The sequence below is a fragment of the Kogia breviceps genome, chromosome 9 (assembly GCF_026419965.1).
Source record: "Kogia breviceps isolate mKogBre1 chromosome 9, mKogBre1 haplotype 1, whole genome shotgun sequence".
NCBI classification, from domain to species: Eukaryota; Metazoa; Chordata; class Mammalia; order Artiodactyla; family Physeteridae; genus Kogia; species Kogia breviceps.
Window position 1 is genome coordinate 93043326 of NC_081318.1, and position 26452 is coordinate 93069777.

General features: G+C 50.0%; 1 long non-coding RNA gene across 2 annotated transcripts in view; it reads left to right on the top strand.

Moving 5' to 3' along the window:
* Positions 1-308: 308 nt before the first annotated feature.
* The window catches only part of LOC136794800 (uncharacterized), a 39003-nt gene continuing 12859 nt past the window's right edge, over positions 309-26452 (top strand). For both annotated transcript variants that reach the window (XR_010842013.1, XR_010842012.1), the window contains exon 1: positions 309-585. This is a non-coding gene — a long non-coding RNA (uncharacterized lncRNA). The remainder of the gene's footprint in view (positions 586-26452) is intronic.

Genomic DNA, 26452 nt, shown 5'->3' on the forward strand with positions numbered 1-26452 from the left:
TAGGTCCGGTGGGCCTGAGTTCTATTTTTTTAACAAGCTCATTTTTAACTAGTGATGCCACAGTCTCTGATTCATTAACGACAATTGTGAATAGCAGAGACATAATAAGGCAAGGTAAAAATTCATAGTTAACTTTTAACTTCAAGTGTTTTATGGAGTTCACACGTTTAATACGATAGTAAGCACAGCAGCAACAATCATTTGTGAACATTTACTGTAGACCGTGGATCTTTCCGACATTTTGTGTAGGATTCCAGGAAAAAGGTCTGCGCTGCGGCCACAGTGGGCGGGGCTCCCAGGCCGGGCCGCCCCTCCAGGACCCCCGACAGGGCCCTGCGCTCGTGGCGGCTCCTCTCCTGGCGCCCCGCTCCCTCCCGGAAGGCCTCGGGGCAGAGCGGCCCCACCCGCTGCGCCCAGAACAGAGCCCGCGTTTCCGCAGAGCTGGAACTCCCCGCTCGGGGTCTCTTCCCTCCGCCGTCACGGAGCTGCCACGGGGCCCGTGGGGAGGGCGGCCTCACTGAGGCTGCCGGCTGCGGAGGGGCCCCGGCGGCCGAAGCCGCGACAGACTTCGGGACGGCGGGCCGGGTACGTGAGTCCGGTGCCCGGGCGGCAGGGCAAGAGCAGCTTCTGAGGGGCAGGGGTTCGCTGCCACCCGCCGCTGCTGTTCAGAACGAGCGGCGCCGGGGTCTGGTCCCAGGGAACTTCGGCCCCTCCTCTCGGCCCTGCCCTCGGCCTGGCTCGCGGGGCCTAGGGCCGTGGAGAGGGGGCGGCCTGAGCGGTCTGAGGGGACACGGGCAAGGGAGGCGCAGGGTCCGGCCGCAGCGTCAGCACCCCTCCTCCCGACGGCGGGGAAAGCGCCCGAAAGTTCCTCCCGAGGCTCGCAGGCCTCTTATTCAGCCGAGCCCCTCTGCGCCCCTTCCTCCCTGAGCTAAAGTACCGGGGGGAGGGGACAGGGCGGGGGGCTGGCGCAGGTGTTGGGGGACGTGAAAAGGTGATTGTCAGCTAAGGAAAACCAGCTCTCCCAAGGTGAGGAATGCAGGGCTTTCCTTTTCATAGGCAGATGCCAGAGTTGGGCTCACCGAATTCCTTCCGTTGATATGCACCTCAGCTCTCTGGGGCCTGCATTCTGGATTTGCAGGTTTACTGAGATGGCAAGAAATATTCCATTTCTCACAGGCTTTAGGGGCAGACAGTGAAAAAGAGTCGGAGAATCTCACTTGGCATGTACTTTGGTTTACGTATAGATAATATTTATACTTAACTGTGCTAATAGAGGCTCTCGAGTACAATCAACTTGTACTACTGCCCTCTATGTATTAATGTCATCAATATCATAAGATAAATGCCTATAGAATTGAGTTAATCCAGTTAAATAGGATAATGATTTTAAAAGGAAACATAATAGAAATATAACAACAAAACCTTTACCACTAAAGGCTGGGTCTGGAACAGCCTAAATAAATGTTCCATTGTTAAAATATTGAAAGAATATTCAATAGAAATATCAACAAAAATGACAAATAATAAGGGCAGCAGAATGTTGAAATGTTCTATCTTTATCATTAAAGTGGCAGAAAATCATTTATTAGTAGGCACTGGGGCAGAAGATGCCTGATTTTATATCTTTGTCATATTTGTGCAGTTGTTTGAACAAGTAACTGAAAGACAAAATGGAAAAACAAGGAGATTTGTGCCTGAGATCATGGTGATGTGAAACCAGGGATGGCCCCCCTGTGCCAGGTGAGTTAAGTTTACATCACAGGTAGCCCTCAGAGCTCCTGAGAATCAAGGGCTGGAATTTTTCTTCTGCGATGAATAGGAGCTGTTGAGTCCCGTTCATTGAGCAAGGAGTAGGTCTTGTCTACTACATATTTGTTTTTGGAACGGTATCTGTGCTAATTTCAAAGTCTTGTTTTATGAATAACCCCAAATCACCTTTCCCCTGAAGCAGGCGTAAGTGTTTTTTCTATTTGTGTGACTCTGTTCTGTTTTAGTTCAGTTCATGTGTAGCCATGTTTACATTCCCTCTATAAGTGATATGTCATGATGTTTCTTTTTCTGTGTGCCCTATTTCACTTCGAATTATTGTACCTAAAGCCACTCATTATGCTGCTACTAGCCTTATGACATTGATTTCATGGCTGAGTGATATTCCATTGTACATAAGTTCCACAACTTCTGTATCCATTTTGCTCTTTCCTGGGATATTGAACGTGTACCGAAGTCGAGGATCTTGTAAACAGAGCAGGCCTAAGCTTTGGGGTGCCTGTGTCTTGTTGATTTTTAGTCTTCGCAAGATATACGCCCATGAGTGGAAGTGCCCTATGCTCTGTAGCTCTGTTTTTTAGATGTTTTAGGAAACACCATACACTTTTGCAGAGTGTCTGTCGGCAATTTTCATCCCGCACGTCAGCATAACAAGGTTCCCTTGTTCTCCATGGCCTGTCCTGCATTTGTGGTTTTTACACTTTTTTCGGATGGCCGTTTTGACCGGAGGGAAGTCAGACTTTTTGTAGTGCTGATTTGCATTGCCCGCTTGCTTGGTTGGCCAAAAAGGACATATGCGTTTTTACCTGAATATATTCAGGAAAGAACGCATTCGCCCTTTTTGGCCAACTGCATCATTGTCCACGTTCTGCCGCTTTTCATGTGCTGTCAGGGCCAGTCCGATCTACCTCTTGAAATCTGTTTCCTGCAATTCTGCCTTACTTTCAAATTCTCTTCGTTCCCTTAACTCAATGTATTTTTGGAAGGAAGTTGTCATTTATAACTGTGTAGGTTTGTGAGTTGCAGTGCCCCTGAGTTCCATGTTTCAACTCGCTTTTTTTGTTAGCTGGCCGGAAAACCACAGGATCGCTTCAGGCCCTATTCTGGTTCCGGGGCGTGAGGCTGAGCGTTTGGTTAATTCTTCTTCGTGATGGGAAATTAGAGTGACATGTGCCTGTCCAAACACCTACAGCTAGTCTCTCATTGGTTCCCCCTCTTCCCGTTCATCCTCCGCACATATTGCAAACTGTGCGAAACAGGAGGTTAAAGGTGCTGACTCTCCAAGTGGGGAGATTGTTAGTAAAGCGGCTGGAATGGTGAACCCGAGCACCAGGAGATGAAAAATGAGGTGCTTTGTAGAAACCTTTCATGATCACACGGTGTACCATCCTCTGGGCTTCCCATGCATCTTTTAGCTATAGGAAGATTCCCTTGAACATGGAGAGTTGGGACCCAAGGAATGGGTAGTACGCAGTATTACTTTAAAGGATCTGCATTTGCTCACTCAACCTCACCAATCCTCTCAGTCCCAAGAGTGTCCAGCCTTATGTCTCATCCTGCTGTGTGTCTAGATGTGTTCAATCCATGTTGCATCACAGCCCCTGAGCAAAAGTTATAAGGGTCTTTATGTCTGTCACTGTCTTTTTTATTATTATTATATTGGTTACAGCTGATTTTCAATGCTGTTTGTTGCTGTTCTACATCCACTTGATTCACGTAGAAACAGACATCAATAAATTCTTTTTCAGGTCCTTACCTTACATAACTTTTTCTGGTGACTTGAGTGTGCTGAGTTCAGTTCTTTGAGGTACCATGTAGACCTTGTCTATTATCAATTTGGTATTTGGAACGGTATCTTTGCTAATTTCAACCTCCTGGATAATGCCTCACCCCTCCCCACCTTTCCCTTTTAGCAGCCTTATGTGTGTTTTCTACATATTTGACTATGTTTCTGTTTTGTAATTTATTTCATGTGTAGCCATTGTTGATTCTACCTTTAAGTTATATCTTATGATATGTGTCTTTTTCTTTCTGACTTATGTTACCTAGAATGATCTTACATAACTCCTCCTGAGTTGATGCAACTGGCCTTATTTCATTGATTTCCTGGCTGAGTTATATTCCACTCTACATACGTACCACATCTCTTTTATCCATTTTTTCCTTCCAGGTGTATTTAGGTTTTATCCAAGTCGAGGCTCTTTTAAACAGAGAGGCGGTAAACGTTGGGGTGCCTGTGTCCTGTCGATTTTTGTCTTTCCCAAGATATTCGCCCATGAGTGCAAGGGCCCTATGCTCTGTAGCTCATTTGTTTAGATGTTTTAGTAAACACAGTACACTTCTTCAGTGTGCCCGTTGGCAATTTACATTTCCACTATCAGCCTCACAGGGCTCCCTTCTCTCCTCGCCCTGTCCTGAATTTCTGGTATTTACACTTTATGAGGATGGCTCTTCTGACTGATGCGAAGTGATACCTTTTGTAGTATTGATTTGCAATGCCCACCTGTTTGGTTGGCTAAAAATGGTGTATGCCCTTTTCTTGAATATATTCAGGAAAAAAGCATACGCCCTTTTTGGCTAACTGCACCATTGGCGATGTTCAGCGCCTTTTTTTGTGCTTTCATGGCGAGTCCTTTCTACCTCTTCAAATCCCTTTCCTGCCATTCTCCCTTGCTTACAATTCCTTTTCGGTGACTTCCCTCAAGACATTTTTCAATGATAGATATTTTCAACTCTGCAGTTTCGTGAATTTTAGTGATCGTGAGCTCTATTTTTCAACTTGTGTTTTTGGGAACTGGCCACAAAACAGTGGGGTTTCCTCAAGCCGTATTCTTTTTCCATGGGCAATCTTAGCCTTTGGTCAATTCGTCTCCCTGATTGGAAATTAGAGTGACATGTGCCTGTCCGAACACCTAGGACTTTTCTCTCATTGTTTGTCATCCTTCCGCTTCATCCTCTGGACAAATTACAAACTGTGCGCAGCAGGATGTTGAAGGTGCTGACATCCCCAGGTGGGGAGATTGTTAGGAAAGACGCTGGAGGGGTGAACCCGACTACCAGGAGATGAGGAGATGAGATGCTTTTTCCAAACTCTTCCCGACCAAACGGTGTACCACCTTCTGGGTGTCACAGGCATGTTTTAGTTGTAGGAAGCGTCCCGTGCATGGTAAGAGAACACCAGGGATGTTTCCAAATCAGTGTCTCCCCGACCCCCAAACTGGGGAATTTTACGCTACGGCTACACGTATGTTCATTAAGGGCCTTGGGCAGTAGGCAGAGTCCGAACTTAAGATGATTGAAGTCTTCAGGGTCAGAAGTGCTGACCATCGGCCTCCCTTAGGTTACATTTTATCTGTCATTGATAGATGATGTCAATAAAAATATCTATTCGTTTTCAGATTATTTCCACTTATAGGTTATTACAAAATATTGAGTGTAGTTCCCTGTGCTATACAGTAGTTCTGTGCTGATGATCTATTTTATACATAGCAGTGTGTACGTGTTAATCCCAAACTGTTAATTTATCCCTCCCTGAACCTTTCCCCTTTGGTAATAAAAACTTATAAGGTTTTATGCTTCTCAGAAATGGGGGAGCCGAAAGAGAGGTATCATTTTCAATGGAAAGGCGTTCAAAACAATATTGAAGCTTCAGCCAAGATTATTAGATGTACACCCTTGGAAAGAAATCACTTCATTTCTCTAATGTTGACCTGAAAAATAAGACAAACCCCTTCACTGAATTTGCTTAACTAAAGTGATGGAAATATCAAATGGAAGTGTTGGAAACATCTTATTTTACCCAAGCCTTATACACTGCTCTAGGTTAATTACAGTTTGGCTCACACATCTGTTCTTTGAAGTTACAATGTTCTCAATTTCTGTCACTGATCCTGCAGAGTGGGCCCCAACAAGGGTCCCCTGCCCCGTGTCATTGGAGCCAAGAGAACAAGACTGAGTTTGGTTCAGAAGCAAAGGAAGCTTTATATTCTGATCAGGGAACGGAGAGGTGAGAGCGTGCGCTCCCCCGTGGGCTGTGGGCCGGGCTGCTGTGTAGGGATCCCGGCAGAGTCAGCGGGACGGAAGGGGCGGAGCTCTCGAGGGCCGGGTTGGCTGGAGCTCAGGCTCCATGTCGCGGAGTCTGCACGGGGCCCCGCGAGCTGAGGTGTCGGCCCAGCCATTTTGCACCAGGAAATAGGTCCTGAAGTGCCGGCTGTGGGACCTCTGCATGTGGAAACCTAGGAGCAAGTGAAATTAGACAAAGCACAAAGGAATAAAGGTTAGACTTTATTTTATTGCCCAGATTCTATGTTGATCTCCCAGGAATTTTTAATGGGCTCTGCTGGTGAGAAACCCCTCCTCTGCCTTTTGTCCCATTCCTCATTGTTGAGGCGCTGAGGGTGCAGACCCCGCTTCTGTAACTGCTTCGTGCTGAGTAGGGAGTCCTCATACCCGGGGGGAGGGGCAGAACTTCTCCCCAGCAGCCTCCAGGTGATGCTGATTGTCCCCAGGGCTCCTCCCTCACTCCTCCTCTGCCTGAGCCCCAGCATTTGAAGTGTTATAGATTCTAATGACCTTTAAGGGTGCAGGAAAGAGATGCGCAGAGACGCTGGGGGAGCCGGTTGTACCCCGCCCACATTTGTTCGGCCACCTTAGGCTGATGGTTTCTGCCAGCCTAGATGCTCTGACCAGTAGTCTGCGCTTTCTTCAGTTAGGCCCCTGAATTAACGTACAAACAGCACCAGGTGTCAGAACCGTGCCTGCTCAACTCCCAGACAGTCCAGGGCCGGTGGTGATCCAGACCCATGACGGCCACTGAGTCAACGGCCTTTTCAAGTAGCCAGGAGTCCAGCCGGTCTCATCGGCCACCGTCACCGCGCTGTCTTTAGGCTTTTCTATGGTGACAGCGTTATTTACGGTTCCCCCGCCAAGCTTATTAGCTCCGCTCTGGGTGCAGTAAGTCCTGCAAGCAGTAGTCTGCTCTTTGGGGGCACGCTCTTGTTTTCTGAGAGAAGATCCACGTCAAGTGATGGTCACACGAGTCATCATGGGGACCCGTTGCCCCCGGTTGTCCCTCTGGAGGTTGGAGTTGGAGGGTTTCCTCACTCGAGGTCAGTGTGCCCACGGAGCGACCCCTGCAACTTCAGGGCATGGTGGGTGGTTAGGTTCACCGCGTGCGGTCCTTTTCCCTTAGGAGGGAGCTGGCCTTGCGGGCTGCTGATTTCCAGGTTTTTAGATACCCCCAGTATCCTGGCCGGATGGGGCGGCGGGCCAAGCCCTTGGTGACCGTACTTTCTCCTACCTGGAGGGCATTCTTGCATTGTTCCATTTCAAGTGGTCCCAGTTTTTGCACTAATACTCCAAGGACGATTCACCTTCTACCGGGAATGTAAAGGTTAAAGGGTTTAGCTAAATTCGGGAGGTCCAGAGCAAGGGTCTGAATTAACTGCTCTTTCCATTCTTGAAAGACCGCTTCTGCATTCTATTCGAACGGATCATCATCTTTTCCTTTCAATGTTTCATATAGAGGCCCAACTATTAGACTGTAGCTAGGGATCCAGATGCAGCAAACCCCGACCTCCCCAGGAACCCTTAAGCTGTCTTCTAGTTTTAGAAGGGGTAAGGCTGCAAATGGCTTCTTCTCTTTCCTGGGATGGGCTTCTCCGACCTTCTGTGAGAATGAAGCCCAGGCAGGTCACCTTAGTCTGTGATATTTGAGCCTTTTTCTTGGACACCTTCTATCCTTTATTGGCTAGGTAGTTCAGAGGCCTCCTTAGTAGGGCTGGTGATCAGAATGTTGTCTGCATATTGAAGGAGGGTTCCCTTCTCCAGAGGTAGATCTTTGAGGTTTTAGTTAAGTTTCTCCAAAGGTGGTGTGGGAATTTTTGAACCCTTGGGACAGGACGGTCCCAGCAGTATTGTCTTTGTTGTATGTTGAGTCCTGCCAATCACAAGCCAAAATTTCTGTGACCTCTGGGACTAATGGAATACAGAAGAAAGCAACATGTAAGTCTAATACAGAATACCATATCCTGGTGGATGGTAGAATGACCAGCAGGGTGTAGGAATTAGGAACTACTGGATGTATATCCTCAGTGGCTTCACTGACTGTCCTGACATCTTTACCAGTTCCCCAGCAGCCCACGGGGCTCCCGTGGTCAGGCCCCTTGCAGGATATACAGCTCACTTGGGCAGGTACCCAGCAGCCCACGGGGCTCTCGTGGTCAGGTCCCTCCCAGGATATGGAGCTCACCTGGGCAGGTACCCAGCAGCCCACGGGGCTCTCATGGTCAGGCCCCTCCCAGGATATGGAGCTCACCTGTGCAGCTACCCAGCAGCCCACGGGGCCCTCGTGGTCAGGCCCCTCCCAGGATATGGAGCTCACCTGTGCAGCTACCCAGCAGCCCACGGGGCTCTTGTGGTCAGGCCCCTCCTTGGATACGGAACACCCCTGTGCAGGTACCACGGCAGGGCTGGGCACACAGGAACCGTGCACATAGCCCTCATTGCAGAGCACCCCCATCTCACCTGTCACTCAGAGCTGACACAGAGAACCTCAGAGCAGGACTTGAACTAACAAACAGCAGCTCCGACAGGTCTGTGACCCTGGGCGTTACTCTGTGTGGCCTCCCTTCGCCTGGTCTTCCAGAGACTTGCACTGCAGCCGGGGCACCAGGCCTCTGTCTCCACCCACCACCCCTCTTCTCCCTGACTCCTGGGTTCCTCTCATTAGGAGAGGGTCTTCTTGAAGTTGTCTCCCACTCATGGGCCAGATAAAATGATTAGAAAACAAGCCAGGGCTGCAGCCCCTTGTCTATCCTGACCCTCAGGATGCCACACCTGTTCCTTGGAACTGACCGGTGCAGCAAGGTCCATTTTCTGCAACTGTGAGGCCCTGAGGGGCGAGGATTGTCTGGCCTGGGCAGCCTGACGCAGCCGGCCCGCCCTCCCCAGGTGTACCTGAGCTGAGGTCAGTATAAACACCGCTCCAGGCAGCAAGAGCCCCTGCAGCTCTGCCTGATGCCATATTCTCTGTCCCGTCAGCAGTCTCGGGGCTGGGCTGGTGGGAGGGAGTAGGGCTCTGTGGGTGGCCCGGTGTGAGTGGGGCTCTGCTGGACTTTCTGCAGGAGTTGCCGGGCTGCCACCTGCTAAAGAAGAGGATGTGTCACCCATACCTGCCGCTGGAATTTCTCCCCGGGCAGAGGTGAGGAAGGAAAAAAGCAGTGGGGGCCGGACAGGAGGGGTACGTCAGGCAGGGAGATGGAAAGCTTCCAGAAGAGCGCCCGGGGCCAGGACCATCCTGGCTGGCCTGCAGGCCCCACGTCGGCCTGCGTGCTGTGGCTGGTGTGGCTCCACGGCCTTTCCTCTAGGTTTCCAAGTCCTTGCACACATTCAGGTGTTCTACCTGGGAAGGGTGGGAACAGTTCAGCAGCAGCTGGCCTGGGGGTCAGCTCACGTTTACTCAGGGACGCCTCGGCACGGTCCCCCAGCTTTGTAATGAGGACGCTCCTTGCGGGGGGGCTGCTGGCTGCATGGGAGATGATTCCCCACCTCTGACCAACTTCAGAATTGTTTACAACTGGAGCAAGTGTCCTGATAGGGTTTTCCTCTGTGTAACTAGTGGGTTCTTCATTAGCAACGTGAACGGTGATATCAGAGGTCCTGAATCGGGATGGAAATACTTATCCCCAACTTGTACAGGCATAAAAACCTGGGGAGGCCGCGTGCAGCCGGCACCCTTAGGGATGGGCTTCCGACTGACCCCTCAACGGTCTGGTGTCCAGGCACTGCTTTAGAATTTCTGGGGCCCAGTGCTAACTCTAAGGGTTCTGTAACCCAGCCTCTGCTGGCCTTTAATGAGACCCGCACTTCCAGGATCCTACAGAGCAGGGTCCGTGTGACTGTTCTGTAGCTTCTGTAACAAATGACCCCAAGCTGGGTGGTTTAAAACAACAGGAATTCATCCTCCCCCAGTCCTGGAGACCAAACATCTGAGATCCAGGTGTTGCAGGATGGAAGTCCCTCCAGAGGCTCCAGGATAGGGCTCTTCCTGCCTTTTCCAGCTTTGGGGGGCTCCAGGCATCCCCAGGCTTGCGGCTACAGCCCTCCCGTCTCTGCCTCTGCCTTCACGTGGCTCCTCCTCTCTGTCTGTGTTTCTCCTCTTTTGTCTCCTAAGGACTCTCTCAATTGGATTGAGGGCCATCCTAACCCAAGATGACCTCACCTCGAGATCCTTAACTACATATACAAAGACGCTTTCCCCAGATATGGTCCCGTTCCTGTGTTCTGGGGGGCACATCTTTTGGGGCCAGCATTCAACCCATCACCTGTGTATAAAATAACCCTCATTTTAGGAGATTACCAAGGTCCCGTATAGACTGGCACAGAGAGCAGCCAGCAGCCATGTGGGTGGGGGTCTGGGGAGAATGAGGACCCTGGAATCACCTGGGAAGGATGAAATCCTGGCTGCATTAGGTGAGCTCTTCCACCACGGGGCCCATGGAAACAGTCCCTCCACTCTGTCCGTGGAAAGGGACCCAGTGCTGAGTCCAGAAATGGTTATATTGCAAAGCTGGCTCTTCTGGGATTTCATCATCAATAGCATCATGTAACCAGTAACTACGGGCTTGGAGGAGTCACTCTGGCACGTGATGACAGCACTGTCACTTTAGGCTCATCAAGCCTAGAATAGGAATGTTTGAAGGAGAAGAGTTTGGGAGATTGCGAAGCTTGGTTGTTAAGGAAACTGAGCAGGTTTGTCAAGGTTGTCAAGGAAACTTCTCGCTTAAACTGAAGGCAGGGCTGGGAGAGCTGAAATCCAGGGATATTTTAAAGGGGCTGCTCTGAAGCACCATCACCTGAGAGGTGGTCTCAGCGTGAGCTGGGCTTTGAGAAAAGTGTGATGAGATTAAGCCTGACTTTCTGTGACAGCTGGGGAGGGGTTTGTAAAGCACCTTGGCTTTTAAGGCAAAGTTTGTTGCTGGAACAAAGTGTCTTCCAAAACTGGGCTGAAGCTCAAGATGTCTCTGTCCCCTTCCTGTGAGAGTCCAGGGCAGGTGGGTGTCAGGTCCCAGGCTCTGCCCCCCCCCCTTTGTTTCTCCTCCCTGCTTCCAGGTGAGGGCTTCAACCAGCAGGGTGGGGTGACCACGGGGGCATCGTGCCCTCCGTCCTAGGATGCAGGCTGGGCAAGGCCCTCAACACCTCCACCCCTTCCCCTTGGTAACACGAGACACTGCGCCCCAGCTGTAAGGGGTGGGAAGGCTGGGAGATGCAGGGTAGCTCTGTACAGGAAAAAGGGAAATGGGTTCTGATGGGCAGCTGTGCGGCTCTGTTGTGAAGGTCTCCCAGACACTAGCGCACAGATTATGGTTTCTGTGAAGCTTCGATGTTTTGTGGTTCTGGAAATCCTATAGGAGACGGTCCACAGCAGGTGAAGCTAATGCTCACAGTGGAGGTGGTGAAGCCAAAGGTCTGCGGTTCAGACTGAAGGTACCGATGTACATGCAGGACAAAACCATCTCACGTGAATGGACTTCAGGCACGTTTAACGTGAATGCAGTCGTGTTAATGCCTAGCATCTTCTACCTTGTGCCTCCTCAGGGACCCCCTCCTCAGTGCCTGGGGCTCCTGTAACTCAGGTACAGGGGGGTGGAGAGTGGGCTCTGTCCAGTCTGAGCCCTGAGTTACCCTGTGAGTCTGCTCGGGACCACAGTAACAAGTACCACAGACTGGGCAGCTTGAATAACAGGCCTATCTCCCAGTCCTGGATGCTGTCGGAGATCAAGGTGTCTGCACGCTGGCTTCTCCTGAGGCCTCTCTCCTTGGTGCTTAGACAGCCATCTTCTCCCCAGGTCCTCACAGGGTCTCCCCCTGTGCCTATCTGTGTCCTAATCTCTTCTTGTAGGACATCAATCCGATTGGATTAAGATCCACCCTAGTGACCTCATTTTTACTTTGATCATCTCTTTAAAAATCCCATCTCCAAATACAGACACATCCTGGGGTCCTGGGGGTTAGGGATTCAGCATGTGAATTTGGGGGTCATGACTGAGTCTATGCCATCCTCCTTAGGAACCAAGTGTGCCTCGGTCCTTCCTTCCCTCAAGTCATACGAGGTGATGTAATGGCTCAAGGAGAGGCCACTCGTGCAGAGTTTATATCCCAGCTGGGGAAACCTTCTCTGCTCTCTCTGATCAGGCAGTGGCAGTGCCAGCCCCCTCCTGAGGTGAGCAGTTCTGGGGTTTCCTGCCATGTCACCTGGCCTGCTGAGGTGCTCAGTGTCTGGGAACCCAGGAGCCAGCAGCCTAGTGGGGATGCCGGAGACTCTCAGGGTCTTGGCAGATGTCTCTCCCAGCAGATACCCTAGCGAAAGTGGGGAAACTTTGGGGGATTACAGGTGGGAGAGAGTCACAGTGTCGTTTATGCTTCAGAAAGTCCACGTTGGGGTGGGATGTGATACGCACCGTGGGGCAGGGAGGTTTGTCAGGCCTGATGGAGGAACCAGGCACAAGATCGGGCTTGGGCCATGGCTGTGGGCATAGAGGGGAATTAGTGTGGGAACTGGCCACAGACTATTGTCGAAGTATCTGCTTCCCTGTGCACCGAGGCTGAACAGAAATATGGAGACAGGGGTTTTGGAGGAAGAGAAAGATGGCTTTATTTTTCTGCCAGGCAGCAGGGAAGACACAGCTGGCTATCACCTCAAGAACTGGGCACCCCTGTTTGAGAATCAGGGAAGATATGTGGGGCTCCCGCAGTCCGGGGTAGAGGATAAGGATCAAAGTAGTGAAGGTCTTGCATTCCTCCTTTCCTTTGCATTATTTCAAAACAGTCATAGCTGGCATCAGGTCGCCTGGTAATTGGGGTCCAGCAGACTGGTAATTGCATCTATTTGCCTCTGGTTTATCGGCCGGTGACCTTGTTTTTGAAATGAAAAACTAGGGGGTGATTTGTTATGAGGGGCGTATAGAATCTAAGTGCGTTACATAATGAGGTTAGGGAGTGAGAGGCAGGGGCTGTAACACACACAGTTAGGGGTGATGGGTGCCGAAGGTAAATTCCATAGTGTCAGGGAGTGAGGTTAGCTTTGTAAAGTACAAATCTAGTTACTACAAATGAGTGACAAAGTGAAACAAGGAGTGATGAGCTCTTTCAGGCCAGGTTATGTTTCTTCTCTAGCCTGTTCGCTGTCCCCTTGTTTCCCTTGTTCTCAGGGCAGGGAAACTTCATTTCTGTTTTTGCTGCCACAAGACTGTGGAGGAGGAGCTGACAGTCACTGGGGCACAAGGCAAGTGGGAGGCTGGGAGGCCCCAGTGTTACCGAACCGAACGTGTGTCCGCTCGCCCGAGTGCAGCAGAGCCAGTCTACTGACACGGGGTGTGGTGGAGGAAGGTGCAGCCTTAATTGTCAAAGTGCCAATACAAGGAGGCCAGGTGGCCTGTGCTCTAAAACCCCGAACTCCCTGAAGGATTTCAGCAAAGCAATTTTAAAGGCCAAGTGAAGGAGGGGGGGGTCGCAGGGTATGTGATCAGCTGGTGCACGATTCTCTGATTGATGGTGAGGTAACGGGCGGTTAATGTTATAAATTCTTAGGCACCAGAAGCTCTGGGGCTACCTGTTCATGATCAGCAAGTAGTTAATTTCTTCCACTTGGTGGTGGAGGAAACATGCATCAGATACTGTTATCCAGGTACTTCAGAGAGGAGCTACAGCAGAGGATGTGGGGGAGGGGGTCTGTCCTGGGAAGGCCCCACACGGTCCTGCTCGGTTACACCTGGTGCCTGGGCTCAGCATCCTGGGAAGGGGGGGCTGCTTCTGGGTGTGGGGAGCTGCAGGATCCCAGTCCTCTGAGGGGCCTGCTAGCCCCCAAGGTGAGATGGGTGTGCAGTGACTGGACGGAGGCATCTGGCCTGGGAGAGGGGTCCGGGCTGGAAATGTCACTGGAATCATCGCAGGGAGGGAGAGGAAAGGCAAAGTGGGGGCAGATGGGTCACAGCAGATTAATGCAGGTGACTGCAGTCCTGTTGGAAACAACTCAGAGCCAGAAAGGAGTGGCCATCAGGGGCTCAGCTCCATTCTCTTGTTCCTTTGTAAAACCACTGTGTCAGAGTTTGAGACACCGCCAGGAGATGTCTGGGCCCAGTGCTGCCATGGCTTCATCAAAGGGCCCAGGGGGAACACAGAACCACTGCAGGCCCCGCCCATGTCCTCACTGGGAATGAGTCCCATCGGGGCTCCTGGGCTCACAGACTTCACGGCACCTCTGTCCTCAGGACTGGTCTTCCTCCTTCCTCTCACCTGCTGATCAGAGGCCCAGGAACCCCCAACCTGGCTCCACTCCCAGGGCCTGGATTCAGAGGCCCAGGAGCCCCCAACCTGGCTCCACCCCCAGGGCCTGGATTCAGAGGCCCAGGAGCCCCCAACCTGGCTTCACGCAGGACCTAGATTCTGGGACAGCTTAGGGGTAAGCAACACCCTCACGCTCCTTTATCTGCTTAGGGGTGAGAATGTCTTAAACGCTGCAGTTGACTGATTATGGAGGGCCGAGTGTTTCCAGCAGGTATGGGTGGAAAGATGGGGTGTGAAGTTCCTATGTCTGCAGGGTCTTCCCAGCGTGAAGATCTGTGTGTTCCCCCCGGCCAGTCAGCATCCTCCCAGGAAGCCCAGATTCAGGATTATGAAGGCAGAGGCTCTCCCCTTGCGTACCTGTAACTTCGCACTCCCACAGCAAGGAGCCTGGCTCCCACCACATGCCATTTATCTATGCATTGCTCCTTTCCACGTTACATGTGCAGAGGTTTCAGAATTGTTAGCTACTACACCCTGGAAAGAACTTCGTAAAATAAAGCCCACTGTTTATATATGGGCCATTTTTCCTTTAGCCTACAGATTCCATTCATTTCCAAAGGTAACTTAAGTCAGCAGCTTTTACCCCATCCCCTACAGTGAGTTGTTTCCACATATTTCTAATACAGTTAGATTCTGTCATATTATGTAATCCATCCTGCAACACTCTTACACCATAAATAACTAAATTTGAATAGATTATGATTGGCCCCTTGGGCTACACATGTCTATGGGCTTAGACAAACGCATAGTGACAGGTATCCATCCTAGAGTATCACATGGACTACTTCAAACCCCCCACCCCATGATCTGCTTGTCATCTATGTAGCTTTGCCTTTCCCAGAATGTCATCAGTGGGGTCATACTGTGTGCAGCCTGCTCGGACTGGATTCTTTAACTTAGCAGTATATACTGAAGATTTATCGATGTCTTTCCATAGGTGGATGGTGCATTCCTTTCTGCTGAGTAGTATTCCACTGCATGTGTATGGGAGGAAAAACAATTTTCCTTCTACTTTTCTAGGTTCTTGGTTGAGGCCCCCCCCTGCCCCTGTAATAAAAGACAGATTACCAGGAGAAAAGCAGAAGTTTAATAACATGTATACCTTCTGAATACAGGGGGGATACCACGGAAAACTGAGTCACTCCCTGAAATGACCAAAACCATCCCCTTCAATACCACCTTCAGCTAAAAACAGAAGAACGATGTTGGGGAAGGGGGGAAGGCCAGTTATGGCAGGTTATCATGCAAAGCACAGTAAACAAACGTATGGCTGTTTGCACATTTAAGTCAGGACTTCCCCATTGAAAAGAGTTACTTAAGATTTAATTATCCTTCTATTTTCGGTGCAAAGAGGGACATACTCTTATAAATGGAGATTTCTCCATTGTAAATGTCCTTCATAAAATGGCAATCTCAGTTTTCTGAGATTTTTTTAAAAATAAATGTATTATTTTATTTTTGGCTGCATTGGGTCTTTGTTGCTGCGTGCAGGCTTTTCTCTGGGTGTGGCGAGCAGGGGTGCGCGGGCTTCTCATTGTGGTGGCTTTTCTTGTCACGGAGCACAGGCTCTAGGCTTGCAGGCTTCAGTAGTTGTGGCACACGGGCTCAGTAGTTGTGGCTCTCTGGCTCTAGAGCGCAGGCTCAGTAGTTGTGGTGCACAGGCTTAGTTGCTCTGTGGCATGTGGGATCTTCCCGGACCAGGGCTCGAACCTGTGTCCCCTGACTCAGCAGGTGGACTCTTACCCACTGAGCCACCAGGGAAGCCCTATTGATTTTTTTAAAACAGACCAATAATCCTTATGCCAGAGAGACATATTTTGGGGTGGCATATTCTACTCGCCTTGACATGGATGTACCCCAATTTGCTTATGCATTCATCTTTTGAAGGATATCCTGATTTCAAGTTTTTAGCCATTATGGAAGTGCTGCTATGCATAATTGCATCCTTGTTTGCATTTGGACATAGATTTTCAAAGCAGTTGCCTAAATACTGGAAGTATGATTGTTGGATCCCAACGTGAGACTTGTTTAACTTTGGAGAAAACTGTCATTGTCTTACAAAATGGCTGCACATGCATCCTCCCAGCTATGAGGGTGAGTTCCTTTTGTTCCTCGCCCTCTAGCAATTGGTATTGTCATATTTTTGGAGCTTAGCAGTCGTAATAGGTGTGCTGTGGTATCTCATGATTTTAATTTGTAATTCCCTAATGGTATATGATGTTGAGCTTGTTTCTGTATGACTTTTACTATCTGTATCTTTTTTGGCGGGATGTCTGTTCAGATCATGCTGTTCATGTTCATGCTGGGAGGAGCCCTGTCTCCTCGGGACCTGTTGGGGCTTTGGCTTCTGGAACACACGGGGCTGAGTCCACGCTGATGGCCGGGCTTCGGTACAACCCGGGGTCAAGTCCACACTAACGGAAGCTGGGTCTCCTCAGGACCCGCTGGGGCTTCAGCTCTGGGACATTGGGGGGTCCAGTTCATGCTGACATGAGCCTGGTCTCCTCAGGACCTGCCGGGAGGTAATGCCGCCGAGGGAGAAGGTGAGGGAAAGTGGGGAGAAGGTTCTTATGCATGGCTGACCGCTGTGGGTGTCTGTCTTCAGAGGACCCAGGAGAGGAAGGGCTTGATGTGGAAAACTGGGTTTTTGACCCCTTTTGTGTGGGGTGTAGACAGTTCAGTGTGTTCTTTGGCATGTGGCGTCTTGTTTTCCCAGCACCGTTTATTGAGGGGCCTGTCCTTTCCCTGGTGAATGTTCTTCGTTCCTTTCTTGTGAATTAACTGCTCACATACCTGTAGGTTGATTCCTAGGCTCTCTGCTCTGTTCCTCTGGTCTGTGTGCCAGTTTTTGTGCCACTCCCACACTTTTTCGGGACTAGCTTCATAACAAAGTGTGAAGTCAGGGAGCAAGATGCCTCTAGCTCGTTCTCCTGCCTCAGGGTCGCTTTGGCTCTTCTGAGTCCTTTGTGGTTCCACACACAACCTAAGATGGTTCATTCTGTTTCTATGGAAAATATCATTGGACTTTTGGTAGGGATGTCTTTGAATGTGTACATTAACAGGCCTTCAGCGGGGGACACTGTCAGGGAATGACTTAGGAACAGCATCAGGGCCTTTGCTGGGCCAGCATTATGGTCTCACTGAAAGACATGATCAGGACCTGAGTTAGTCACAACGTCAAGGCTTCAGTTAGGGAAAGTTTCAGGGCTTGAGTTAGGGACAGCCTCAGATATTCACTTAAGGACAGTAACAGGGCTTTCCTTGAGACAGAGTCAGGAACTTGGTGAGAAATGAATCAGGATATTAGCTCAAGATACTGTTCAGATTTTAGTTATTGATTGCAGCAGGGCGCATATTAGGGAAAGATTCTGGGTCATAGTGAGAGATAGTGTCAAGGCCTTTGTTAGGATTAGTCAGTGCTTAGTTAGGGAGAGTATTAGAGTTTAATTTAGGAGAACATGCAGGATATTAGCTTGGGACAGAGTCAGGTTCCGGGCCAGGGATAGTGTCAGGAAATGACCAAGGGAAAGCGTTAAAACCTTAGTTATTGAGAGCATCACGGTCTTAGTTAGGACCAGCAACAAGGCCTAAATCACGACCAGTTCCAGGGCTTCATATAGGGACAGCGTCAGAGCCTAACTAAGGTAGAGCCCAAGTGCCTAAGTGAGGCCTCTCCTTAAGACCTGAGTTAGGGAAAGTGTCAGGGCATGACTTAGGAGCAGCAGAAGGGCCTCTGTGAGATCAACGTTAGGGTCTTCATTAAAGACATTATCAGGGCCTCTGCTAAGGAGAGCCTCAAGGCCTCATTTATGGGCAGCATCAAGAATTACTTTGGGCCAGTTTCAGGACTTTGGTAAGACCTGGGTCAGGATATTACCTCAGGATAATATCAGGACTTTAGATATGGCCAGCAGCTGGACCTTAGTTAGAGACATTGCCAGGGCCTGAGTTAGGAATAGTATTATGGCCTTTGTTAGGTACAGTGTCAGGAACGGTCCTAGGAGTTTTGTCAGTGTCTGAGTTAGCTGTAGTGTCAGGGCCTTTGTTAGGGACAGTGTCAGGGCCTGAGTTAGGACAAGACTCCAGGCCTTAGTTAGGAACAAGCTCACAGCCTCTGGAGCAATTTCAGGGCCTTATTTAGGGACAGCATCAGGGATTTAGTTAGCATAAGAGAGGCCATTCCTGCAAGCACCCTGAAAGCCAACAAACGCAAATGCAAAAGTGAACCATGCATGCTGCTATGAAGGAATATTCCACAACAGTTGAATACATTTGGCTTAAGTTTACCAAGAGTTAAAAATTATTTTTTTAAGAAACCAATATTCACAAGATGAAAGAATTTCATCCTAAAAAATCTCTTTAGCTAAATTGGACATTAGGGAAAGAGAAGGTTAGATTAAGGGCTAGGGCTAGTGTCAGGTAATGACCTAGGTATCGTATCAAGACCTTAGTTACTGAGAGAATCAGGGCCTAATTTTTAAACTGTCAGGGTTTCCAGTAAGGACAGCATCAGAGCCTGGCTTGGGGAGAAGGTCAGGACCTGAGTAAGGCCTTGCATCAAGTCCCTAGCTGAAGACACTGTCAGGACATGACTCCGGAGCAGCATCAGAGCCTTTGTTGGGTCAGCATTCAGGTCATAGTGAAAGACATGAGCAGGGCTTGAGTGAGTCACAGAATCAAGGCCTCGGTTATACAAACATTAAAGGCTTGAGTTACACAGAGCCTCAGGTCTTCACATAAGGACAATGACAGTGCTTTCTTTGGAACAGTGTTAGGATCCTGGATAGAAGTGCATCAGAATATCAGCTAAGGATAGTGCCTGGATTTACTTATTGATTGCACCAGGTCCCTAGTTAGGGACAGATTCCGGGCCTTAGCGAGAGATCGTGTCAAGGCCGTAGGTAGGATTAGTCAAGGCCTTAGTTACGGAGAGTATTAGGGTTTCATTTGGGATAAGATGCAGGACATGAGCTTGGGACAGTGTCAGGTTCCGGGCCAGGGATAGTGTCAGGAAATGTCCAAGGGAAAGCGTTAAAACCTGAGTTATTGAGAGCATCGGGGCCTTGCTTAGGACCAGAGCCAGGCCCTAAATCACGACCACTGCCAGGGCTTCATATACGGACAGCATCAGAGCCTAACTAAGGTACAGCCCAAGTGCCTAAGTGAGGCCTCTCTTTAGGATCTGAGTTAGGGAAAGTGTCAGGGCATGACTTGTGAGCAGCATAAAGGCCTCTGTGGGATCAACGTTAGGGTCTTCATTAAAGACATTATCAGGGCCTCTGTTAAGCAGAGCCTCAGGGCCTCCTTTATGGACAGCATCAAGGATTAATTTGGGCCAGTTTCAGGACCTTGGTAAGACCTGGGTCCAGGATATTAGCTCAGGATACTATCAGGACTTTAGATATGGCCGGCAGCTGGGCCTTAGTTAGCGACAGTGCCAGGGCCTGAGGTAGGACTAGCATCATGGCCTTTGTTAGGTACAGTGTCAGAGACGGAGCTAGGAGTTTTTTCAGGGTCTGAGTTCGGTGTAGTGTCAGGGCCTGAGTTAGGACAAGTCTCCAGGCCTTAGTTAGGGAGAGTTTCACAGCCTCGGGAGTAATTTCAGGGCCTTATTTAGGGACAGCATCAGGGATTTAGTTAGCATGAGAGGAGCCATTCCTGCTAGCACCTTGAAAGCCGACACACGCAAATGCAAAAGTGAACCATGCACGCTGCTGTGAAGGAATATTCCACAGCAGTTGAGTACATTTTCTTTAAGGTTAACAAGAGTTTAAAAATTATTTTTTTAAGGAAACAATATTCACGAGTTGCAAGAATTTCATCCTAAAGAAGAATCTCTTTAGCTAAACTGGACATTAGTTAAGGACAAGGTTAGGTTAAGGTCTAGGGCTAGTGTCAGTTAAAATGACCTAGGGTTGGTGTCAAGGCCTCAGTTACATAGAGAATCAGGGCCTAATTTATGACCTTTGTCAAGGTTTCTGGTAGGGACAGCGTCAGAGCCTGACATAGGGAGAGCGTCAGGGCCTGGGTGAGGCCTTGCGTCAGCCCCCTAGCTGCAGACACTGTCAGGGCGTGACTTAGGGGCAGCATCACAGGCTTTGTTGGGTCAGCATTCGGGTCATAGTGAAAGACATGAGCAGGGCTTGAGTGAGTCACAGAAGCAAGGCCTCGGTTATGGAAAGCTTCAGGGCCTGAGTTAGGCAGAGCCTCCGGTATTCACTTAAGGACAGTAACAGGGCTTTCTTTGGGACAGTGTCAGGATTGTGGATAGAAGTGCGTCAGAATATCGGCTCAGGATAGTGTCTGGATTTTAGTTATGGATTGCAACAGGTCCCATGTTAGGGACAGATTCCGGGCCTTAGTGAGAGATAGTTGTCAAGACCTTAGTTACTGAGAGCATCAGGGCCTCCGTTTTGAAGCAATGTCAGGGCTTCAGATGAAAACAGCATCACGGACTGGCTTGGGGCGAGTGACACGGCCTGAGTGAGGCCCAGCGTCTGTCCGTTAGCTGGGGCCACTCTCAGGGCATGACACAGGAGCAGCATCAGTGCCTTTGTTGGATCAGCATTATGGTCTTCGTTAAAGACATGATCAGGCCTTCTCTTAGGGACAGCGTCAGGGCTTACTTAGGGACATTTTCAGGACCTTGGTAAGTGATGGGTTGGTCAATTAGCTCAGGAGAGTGTGAGGACTTTAGATATTGAGGGCAACAGGGCCCTAGTCAGGGACAGTGTGAGGCCCTGACTCAGGACGAACATCCAGGCCTTAGTTAGTGACAGTGTCACGGCGTTGGGACTCAATTCAGGTCCTGAAGTCGGCACAGCATAAGAGCTTCAGTTGGCATAAGAGGCAAGATATTAGCTAGGTACAGGGTGGGGGTAAACTCTAGGGATCGTGTCAGCAAACGACCTATGGATAGCGTCAAGGCCTGCGTTACTGAGAACCTCAGGGGCTTATTTAGGACCAGCATCAGGGCCGGACAGAGGGCCAGCAACAAGGCCTGAGTGAGACCCAGTGTCAGGCCCCCTGGCTGGAGGCACCGTCAGGGCGTGTCCTGGGAGCAGCAGCAGGGCCTTTGTTGGGTCAGCATTCGCATCATAATGAAAGACATCAAGAGGGCCTGAGTGAGTCACAGAATCCAGGCCTCAGTCAGGGAAAGCTTCAGGGCCTGAGTTTGGCACAGCCTCAGCTCTTACTTCAGGAAAGCGACAGGGCTTTCTTTGGGACAGGGTCAGGACCCTGGTTAGAAATGTGTCAGGATATTAGCTCAGGAGAGTGTCCGGATTTTAGTTATTGATTGTAGCACGTCCCATGTTAGGGACAAGTTGCAGGCCTTAGTGAGAGATAGTGTCAGGGACTTAGTTAGGATTAGTCAGGGCCTTAGTTAGGCAGAGTATTAGGGTTTCAGTTAGGATCAGATGCAGGGCATCAGCTTGGGACAGAGTCACGTTCCGAGCCAGGGATAGTGTGAGGAAATGACGTAGGGTTGCTGTCAAGACCTTAGTTACTTAGAGAATCAGGGCCTAATTGAGGACCTGTGTCAGGGCTTCGTGTAGGGAAAGCATCAGAACCTCACTTAGGGAGAACATCTAGGCCTGAGTGAAGCCTAGCGTCAGCCCCCTAGCTGGAGACACAGTCAGGGCACGACGGAGGAGCAGCATCAGGGCCTTTGTTGGTTCGGCATTCGGGTCATAGTGAAAGACATGAGCAGGTCCCGAGTGAGTCACAGAATCCAGGCCTCCGTTAGGGAAAGCTTCAGGGCCTGAGTTAGGCAGAGCCTCCGGTATTCACTCAAGGACAGTAACAGGGCACTCTCTGGGACAGTGTCAGGATCGTGGATAGAAGTGCGTCAGAACGTGAGCTCAGGATAGTGTCTGGATTTTACTTATTGATTGCAGCAGGTCCCATGTTAGGGACAGATTCCGGGCCTTAGCGAGAGGTCGTGTCAAGGCCTTAGGTAGGATTAGTCAGGGCCTTCGTTACGGAGAGTGTTAGGGTTTCATTTAGGATAAGATGCAGGACATGAGCTTGGGACAGAGTCAGGTTCCGGGCCAGGGATAGTGTCAGGAAACGACCAAGGGAAAGGGTTAAAACCTGAGTTATTGAGAGCATCGGGGCCTTGCCTAGGACCAGAGCCAGGCCCTAAATCACGACCACTGCCAGGGCTTCATATACGGACAGCATCAGAGCCTAACTGAGGTACAGCCCAAGTGCCTAAGTGAGGCCTCTCTTTAGGATCTGAGTTAGGGAAAGTGTCAGGGCATGACTTGTGAGCAGCATAAAGGCCTCTGTGGGATCAACGTTAGGGTCTTCATTAAAGACATTATCAGGGCCTCTGTTAAGCAGAGCCTCAGGGCCTCCTTTATGGACAGCATCAAGGATTAATTTGGGCCAGTTTCAGGACCTTGGTAAGACCTGGGTCCAGGATATTAGCTCAGGATACTATCAGGACTTTAGATATGGCCGGCAGCTGGGCCTTAGTTAGCGACAGTGCCAGGGCCTGAGGTAGGACTAGCATCATGGCCTTTGTTAGGTACAGTGTCAGAGACGGAGCTAGGAGTTTTTTCAGGGTCTGAGTTCGGTGTAGTGTCAGGGCCTGAGTTAGGACAAGTCTCCAGGCCTTAGTTAGGGAGAGTTTCACAGCCTCGGGAGTAATTTCAGGGCCTTATTTAGGGACAGCATCAGGGATTTAGTTAGCATGAGAGGAGCCATTCCTGCTAGCACCTTGAAAGCCGACACACGCAAATGCAAAAGTGAACCATGCACGCTGCTGTGAAGGAATATTCCACAGCAGTTGAGTACATTTTCTTTAAGGTTAACAAGAGTTTAAAAATTATTTTTTTAAGGAAACAATATTCACGAGTTGCAAGAATTTCATCCTAAAGAAGAATCTCTTTAGCTAAACTGGACATTAGTTAAGGACAAGGTTAGGTTAAGGTCTAGGGCTAGTGTCAGTTAAAATGACCTAGGGTTGGTGTCAAGGCCTCAGTTACATAGAGAATCAGGGCCTAATTTATGACCTTTGTCAAGGTTTCTGGTAGGGACAGCGTCAGAGCCTGACATAGGGAGAGCGTCAGGGCCTGGGTGAGGCCTTGCGTCAGCCCCCTAGCTGCAGACACTGTCAGGGCGTGACTTAGGGGCAGCATCACAGGCTTTGTTGGGTCAGCATTCGGGTCATAGTGAAAGACATGAGCAGGGCTTGAGTGAGTCACAGAAGCAAGGCCTCGGTTATGGAAAGCTTCAGGGCCTGAGTTAGGCAGAGCCTCCGGTATTCACTTAAGGACAGTAACAGGGCTTTCTTTGGGACAGTGTCAGGATTGTGGATAGAAGTGCGTCAGAATATCGGCTCAGGATAGTGTCTGGATTTTAGTTATGGATTGCAACAGGTCCCATGTTAGGGACAGATTCCGGGCCTTAGTGAGAGATAGTTGTCAAGACCTTAGTTACTGAGAGCATCAGGGCCTCCGTTTTGAAGCAATGTCAGGGCTTCAGATGAAAACAGCATCACGGACTGGCTTGGGGCGAGTGACACGGCCTGAGTGAGGCCCAGCGTCTGTCCGTTAGCTGGGGCCACTCTCAGGGCATGACACAGGAGCAGCATCAGTGCCTTTGTTGGATCAGCATTATGGTCTTCGTTAAAGACATGATCAGGCCTTCTCTTAGGGACAGCGTCAGGGCTTACTTAGGGACATTTTCAGGACCTTGGTAAGTGATGGGTTGGTCAATTAGCTCAGGAGAGTGTGAGGACTTTAGATATTGAGGGCAACAGGGCCCTAGTCAGGGACAGTGTGAGGCCCTGACTCAGGACGAACATCCAGGCCTTAGTTAGTGACAGTGTCACGGCGTTGGGACTCAATTCAGGTCCTGAAGTCGGCACAGCATAAGAGCTTCAGTTGGCATAAGAGGCAAGATATTAGCTAGGTACAGGGTGGGGGTAAACTCTAGGGATCGTGTCAGCAAACGACCTATGGATAGCGTCAAGGCCTGCGTTACTGAGAACCTCAGGGGCTTATTTAGGACCAGCATCAGGGCCGGACAGAGGGCCAGCAACAAGGCCTGAGTGAGACCCAGTGTCAGGCCCCCTGGCTGGAGGCACCGTCAGGGCGTGTCCTGGGAGCAGCAGCAGGGCCTTTGTTGGGTCAGCATTCGCATCATAATGAAAGACATCAAGAGGGCCTGAGTGAGTCACAGAATCCAGGCCTCAGTCAGGGAAAGCTTCAGGGCCTGAGTTTGGCACAGCCTCAGCTCTTACTTCAGGAAAGCGACAGGGCTTTCTTTGGGACAGGGTCAGGACCCTGGTTAGAAATGTGTCAGGATATTAGCTCAGGAGAGTGTCCGGATTTTAGTTATTGATTGTAGCACGTCCCATGTTAGGGACAAGTTGCAGGCCTTAGTGAGAGATAGTGTCAGGGACTTAGTTAGGATTAGTCAGGGCCTTAGTTAGGCAGAGTATTAGGGTTTCAGTTAGGATCAGATGCAGGGCATCAGCTTGGGACAGAGTCACGTTCCGAGCCAGGGATAGTGTGAGGAAATGACGTAGGGTTGCTGTCAAGACCTTAGTTACTTAGAGAATCAGGGCCTAATTGAGGACCTGTGTCAGGGCTTCGTGTAGGGAAAGCATCAGAACCTCACTTAGGGAGAACATCTAGGCCTGAGTGAAGCCTAGCGTCAGCCCCCTAGCTGGAGACACAGTCAGGGCACGACGGAGGAGCAGCATCAGGGCCTTTGTTGGTTCGGCATTCGGGTCATAGTGAAAGACATGAGCAGGTCCCGAGTGAGTCACAGAATCCAGGCCTCCGTTAGGGAAAGCTTCAGGGCCTGAGTTAGGCAGAGCCTCCGGTATTCACTCAAGGACAGTAACAGGGCACTCTCTGGGACAGTGTCAGGATCGTGGATAGAAGTGCGTCAGAACGTGAGCTCAGGATAGTGTCTGGATTTTACTTATTGATTGCAGCAGGTCCCATGTTAGGGACAGATTCCGGGCCTTAGCGAGAGGTCGTGTCAAGGCCTTAGGTAGGATTAGTCAGGGCCTTCGTTACGGAGAGTGTTAGGGTTTCATTTAGGATAAGATGCAGGACATGAGCTTGGGACAGAGTCAGGTTCCGGGCCAGGGATAGTGTCAGGAAACGACCAAGGGAAAGGGTTAAAACCTGAGTTATTGAGAGCATCGGGGCCTTGCCTAGGACCAGAGCCAGGCCCTAAATCACGACCACTGCCAGGGCTTCATATACGGACAGCATCAGAGCCTAACTGAGGTACAGCCCAAGTGCCTAAGTGAGGCCTCTCTTTAGGATCTGAGTTAGGGAAAGTGTCAGGGCATGACTTGTGAGCAGCATAAAGGCCTCTGTGGGATCAACGTTAGGGTCTTCATTAAAGACATTATCAGGGCCTCTGTTAAGCAGAGCCTCAGGGCCTCCGTTATGGACAGCATCAAGGATTAATTTGGGCCAGTTTCAGGACCTTGGTAAGACCTGGGTCCAGGATATTAGCTCAGGATACTATCAGGACTTTAGATATGGCCGGCAGCTGGGCCTTAGTTAGCGACAGTGCCAGGGCCTGAGGTAGGACTAGCATCATGGCCTTTGTTAGGTACAGTGTCAGAGACGGAGCTAGGAGTTTTTTCAGGGTCTGAGTTCGGTGTAGTGTCAGGGCCTGAGTTAGGATAAGTCTCCAGGCCTTAGTTAGGGAGAGTTTCACAGCCTCGGGAGTAATTTCAGGGCCTTATTTAGGGACAGCATCAGGGATTTAGTTAGCATGAGAGGAGCCATTCCTGCTAGCACCTTGAAAGCCGACACACGCAAATGCAAAAGTGAACCATGCACGCTGCTGTGAAGGAATATTCCACAGCAGTTGAGTACATTTTCTTTAAGGTTAACAAGAGTTTAAAAATTATTTTTTTAAGGAAACAATATTCACGAGTTGCAAGAATTTCATCCTAAAGAAGAATCTCTTTAGCTAAACTGGACATTAGTTAAGGACAAGGTTAGGTTAAGGTCTAGGGCTAGTGTCAGTTAAAATGACCTAGGGTTGGTGTCAAGGCCTCAGTTACATAGAGAATCAGGGCCTAATTTATGACCTTTGTCAAGGTTTCTGGTAGGGACAGCGTCAGAGCCTGACATAGGGAGAGCGTCAGGGCCTGGGTGAGGCCTTGCGTCAGCCCCCTAGCTGCAGACACTGTCAGGGCGTGACTTAGGGGCAGCATCACAGGCTTTGTTGGGTCAGCATTCGGGTCATAGTGAAAGACATGAGCAGGGCTTGAGTGAGTCACAGAAGCAAGGCCTCGGTTATGGAAAGCTTCAGGGCCTGAGTTAGGCAGAGCCTCCGGTATTCACTTAAGGAC